The following is a 5,554-nucleotide window of genomic DNA, read 5'->3' as shown; positions in this document are numbered from 1 at the left end:
TATCAAGTGTAGCTGGATGTTCGGTAACTTTCCGCAAGATAATTTAAGCATATTCATCAATTATGGTTCTTATTTTACTGAATTTAGCACCATAAAAGTGAGCTCCGCTTTAATTCTAACTTTTACAATATGAACTCAATAAGTCTTGTTGATTCATTGTCAATGAACAATAAGTATCTTTATCTTTGATGATTTGACTTCCCATTATATTGTAGAATAGGTTCACGTTAGTTGCTTAACTAACTAATAACAACTTTACCCCTGACTGTTATTTTCTTAACTGTTGTATATTTTTGGCAAAATATATGGTTAATCCAAAGCTAGTTGTAACATAAACGCAACGTATTCTTATCTTGATTGAATCTATATCCTTAGAAAGTTTTTATTGTCAGTATCTCTTAGCGGATGGTTGTTTTCGCTTTTTTGCTCTTAGTCGACGAACTTCATGGCGTAGCTTATCAGCAAGACGTTTTTGTTTCATTACACTCTCTTCATCTGATTCGCCTTCAACTATGAGACGAAGTTGAAGTGCGGTTTTATCGTTCTTTAGTCTTTGCCAAAGAATGTCCCTCTTGACTGTGCTGCTCTCCACCATGTCCTTATTGAGTCGGACTAAATACTCGGTTTGCTCTTCACTGAACTTACTCCATGTTCTTGTTTCTGATTGTTCTGTCGGTGCAGATTCAGAAGGAGTTGACTTTAGATATCTTAGAACTTTGTCGTGCGCATTTTCGTCATCTTCTGGAAGGGTCACCGTTTCCAAGTGCTTTGTCCTCATCCTCTTTACCTTTTGCACAACTGCCTTGAGCGTATGATTCTCTAGTATATTTGACGCACAAAGTTTATCACGAGCTACTTCGTGCGTGATTCCTCCAGCCTTGATCTCTGAAGAAAAGATATTTTCCAAACAGCTTTCTTCCTCAGTCGTCCATTCTACGTAGGAAACTTTGACGTTGTCATCCTGGATATCACCGGTTTCCATTGAAACAAACTTTTTCACAGCTCGACGTCCAAGATCAGCGTCTGTGACTTTGTCATGCACACAATAATATTTCTTTTGAGTTTCTGTTTTATGTTGTGCCAGTGCAGCAAGACTTTCCTTATCTTGAGGCATGCGGATATGGACCCCAGTTGCTAAAGACTTCCTTATAGTGGTTGCAGAAATGCGGCCTTTCACTGCTCTTCAAATGTGCGCCAAATAGATTTAGATATTTGTGACGACTTCAAGGACATGCCATTACTTGAGACAAAAACATTGTCAACCATTGGGTTTTCTTGGGTAACTTGTTTTCTTAGGGTTTTGATGTACACTTCAATAATTCTATACCAGTCACTGTAAATCCAAACAACTGCTGCACCATACACTATGGCAGTCTTGTGCTCTTTGACAAGAACCTTGTATCTCTCGTCGTCCTCTTCATCTCCTTCATAAAACACGGCCTCTTTGAACTCTTTCAATGTCATATTAGAGGCTACGCCACTGCGGCCACTGTTGTCGATAGTCCCGTACTTCACAGTAAGAGTTGTCGTTAACCATGAAGGAGTTCTCGCCGTCATTAGTTGTTGCGCATGTTTTTCCTAGCTTCTTTATTGCTTCAACACGCTGGTTACCATGGCACACCTTGTGAAGATTTTTCCCTGACAAGACTTTCTCGTAATCCTCGTCATTCTTCTGAAGTCTCCTTTTGAGTGACTTTTTTTTCTGCGCTGATGACCAAGATGTCATTAAATCTCAACGCGAGGTTACAACTTGAACTAAGGTGGACTTGCCTTCTTGGGAAAGAAACTTGTAGAACAAACGCAAACTCATGAGATAAGATCGGACAGTCCCAGGCTGATACTTGCTGACAACATACGATAGCCATTTCTTAAGCAAGGTCACTCCTTCTGGTCCCTCTGGCATCAAAAGCTCTAAACTGGAAAGCTTCTTCTGTTCATCACTGTTTGAAAACTCTTTTATTTTGTTTATTACGCTTTTCACTTGAGCTTGATACTGATTTGCACTCTTTTTATCTCTGTAACCACCATCGACTTCGATAAGCCATTGGAAGAACTGCTGCAGGAGCCCGTCGTCTTCTTCTTCTATTTTATCTTCTTTCCAAACTTCCTGAGATGGAACCCATTCCTTGTCAAGTACGTCATCGTTGTCGCTGTCATCCTCTAATATAGCTCTCATTTTGTAGTCTTCAATCTTTTCTTCTTCAGCCAACAACTTAGCCTCACTTTGTGACACAGTTTTAAATTTGTAACCTTGCTTTTTTTTTTTGGCTATGAATGTTTTTATCACTTGCCCCCATGGTGCATCACCGTCAAGGAGGGATCCACCATAACAGTTTTCTTCGCCAATCACTTCTACAAACTCTGTCAACAATTCCTCTCTCTCTCATCAGCCAAACTTAATTCTGAAGTAGAGACATAGCTGTCGTCAGTGTCACTAGTTTGTTTGTCAGATTCTGACAGTGAATATTCCAATGTATCTGTGTTGCTGCTGCTAACTATTTCCACCACATCTCTACTGCAGCTACCTTCCTCGGGTACAACAACTTGCTTCGTTCGTTTCCACACTTTCTCCGCCAAAGCGTCGTATTCTCCATCACTAGATGTCTACTCTCGTTTCTTCATTCGTTCAGTCTTGTGCTCATGATCATCCTTACCATTCTCCTTCGTCTTTTTCTCTTCCTTCTCGTCATGACTGCTAAGCTTCAGTCTCGAGCTACCATCATTGCAAATACGTAGCAAATACGCACTGTGAGTATTTGCTACCGTAAATTTTTCATTTTTTTCCAAAAAACGACCAACAGAATGCCCAGATGATGATGAGGAGGCTGCATCTAGAAAAAAATCTTTCACCACATTTCTTTTTAATGCTGTAACTCTATTACGTTGCTTTCTGTAATTATACCAATTTGCATCTGTTGTATCTCGCCGGAATATCTTGTAAAATCGGCTTCTTAACCGTATTTGTTTCTGGATGTTAGGGTTAATCCACGCAATTGGTTGTCCCGTAATCTTATTCGATGTACTGGTGCACGAGTGTCAAGGACTTGTTTATACAGACTTGACCAATGTGACTATATATCATCGGCGGTATCATAGACGTAAGAGCTGTCCCAGGGGACATTTTTGAGATCAGAAAAAAAGGCTCCCTGATCAAAGTTCTTTAATGATCTAAATTCAATTGTTCTCACTTTAGGAAGCCTTTGTTTTCTCACAATGAACAACACTAAGTCGTGGTCACTAATTCCCAATCGTAAAGTTCCAATGGTTACATGCCTTTCAGGATGTGACACTAAGATGACATCGAGTAAGGTTCTTGAATAATTAGTCACTCTAGTAGCATCATGAATAACATTTGTTAAACAAAACTGGTCACAGAAGTTAGTAAGATCTTGGTTTGGACCATCTGGATTATCAGCACCCATAAGCATGTTCATATTAAAATCACCAATGTATATTATTTCCTTACGTTTGGCGTACATTCGCTCGGCAGCTGAGGTGCAAGCTGGGATGAAATATGTGACTTTGCATTTACCGGGAGAGCGGAAGCAGGCGCATATCAAAAACCAGTTATTTTCACAGCCTTTAACATCTAAGCACATAGATTCTATTCATTCAGGTTCAAGCTTTATACTTGGCGATGTGCTATAATAGCTGATCGTATATAAACAAGTAAACCACCTTTTTGCTGTCCTGACGGATGATACTTTCACTTACGAAGAAGATATCAAATGCACAGCGATTGAGTAGGTTTATAACTTCGTCTGATTTCCCAAAGCTGCTATTTATATTCAGATGACCAATCTTTAAATTGTTCTCGTAATAGCTGTTGATATTCGCGGTAAAGCACTCGATAGGGGATTGTCTCTCTATTGATTGATGAGAACCATCAATCAATAGAGAGTTATCCATTAAGAATTCAGCAAGGAGCTCATCTGTAGATAGCATTGAAAACGGTAAAACTGATAAATAACAGGCTGTACATTTCCATTGTGCAGATGTTTCTGACTCGGTAAAGTTTTTGTACTGTTTAACTGTTATTCTACCACATTTGATGTGGAAATTACCACTACAAGAGCAACATATCGCTCGATGGTTGATGGCAATAGTTCTCGTACAGTCGGGACATTTCGCCCAGTTATTATCACCAGGATTTCTCATGACATTGCCAGAAATAAACAGGAGAATACCATGGACAGCTACGGGATTTGAATAGTATTTGATTATTCGTGGAAGGAACTTTCTTTGCCATACACATAATATTGTTGGACACTCAAGAACAATTTTTGATTTTGCTTAAGTTAAATGTGGAGAACCACATAGAAAAAAGTTTACTTTATCAGACTCTGAAGTATGATGTTGGAAAAGCTGTGAGGAAGGCGAAAGCAGATTTTGACGTTGGACGGCATATCGGGGACAGTGTAAGAAATAGTGAGAGATGGATTCAACAGATCCATCATTACAGTCACAAAGCGGTGTTAAATTGCAAGAAATTTGAAATAAGTAAAAATTTAAAGCACAATCACCAAGTGTAGGTGTGGTGTGTAATATAGATGTTTGTCTATTGAGAGTCGTATATAATCGATTGCATTCAGTACAAAAATTGCCATGAAGTTTAGATTTAAAATCATCACTAGAACAAGCGGTTCGAATAGCGTTGTCTAATTTATTCCATTGTGGGATAACCGATGGTAGATCTTTTAGACCTATTGGTACGAGTGGGGATTAATGAAAAATCCTCACTAGATCTCAAAGAATACTTTGACCTTTGACTTACTTTTAATGGCAAAAGATTGAAAAGGTATGTCGGAGTTATGTGGTTGACCATTTTATAGAAAATGCATAGTTATGAAAGGATCTTCTATTATCTTCTAAGATCTTCCCAACTCAACTCCTTGATTTTACTCAATTTTTACCTCAAAAGCTTGATTTTACTTGTTCCTTTAATAGACCCAGTAACCACACGGGCTGACTCATTATTGCACAATCTCTAATAAACACTTTCAGCCTCACTACACCCATCCCATATGACATCTGCATATTCCATCAAAGGTCTAACATGGCTCTTGTAAAGGACGTTCAGGGTAGAACGATGTATTTTGTACTTAAGACCTTTAAACAAGTTCAAGGCTTTACCTGCGTTTTGATGTAAAATCAATATATGCTCCTTCCAGGAGAGATCATGTGATAAAACCAAGCCAAGGTGAGTGTGAAAGCTTACCTCTTTGACAGAAATATTATTAAAAAAAGAGAGTAGGGTGAAATATTTTAATGCGTTTCACAGAAAAAGTAATGGCTTCACAATTAGTCGTCGTATTCTTCTTCATCATCCACCTATCACACCTTTGGTTTATGATATTTAAGTCGTTATTTAGTTTTTGTGATGATTCTCCCGGATTGTCAACGACATCAAACAACGAAGTATCATCTGCATAAAGAAGACATTTGGATTGAATGTTATCACAAATATCATTAATATAAACAAGGAAAACAAGGGCCCAAGTACCGAGCCCTGAGGCACGCCAGTGTCTACGCGAAACCAGTTGGAGCATTTTCC

General features: G+C 38.7%; 2 pseudogenes; both read right to left on the bottom strand.

The window, feature by feature from the left end:
* Nucleotides 1-388: 388 nt before the first annotated feature.
* Nucleotides 389-2,176, bottom strand: LOC116298473 (uncharacterized; annotated as a pseudogene).
* Nucleotides 2,177-2,604: 428 nt separating this feature from the next.
* Nucleotides 2,605-3,479, bottom strand: LOC148909018 (uncharacterized; annotated as a pseudogene).
* Nucleotides 3,480-5,554: the final 2,075 nt, after the last annotated feature.

The sequence above is a fragment of the Actinia tenebrosa genome, unplaced genomic scaffold, assembly GCF_029948245.1.
Source record: "Actinia tenebrosa isolate PJP-AT-01 unplaced genomic scaffold, QUT_ActTen_1.0 PGA_scaffold2__45_contigs__length_23673736, whole genome shotgun sequence".
Taxonomy (NCBI): Eukaryota; Metazoa; Cnidaria; class Anthozoa; order Actiniaria; family Actiniidae; genus Actinia; species Actinia tenebrosa.
The sequence above is the reverse complement of the archived record's forward strand: the minus strand, read 5'-3'. Positions and strand labels throughout refer to the sequence as shown.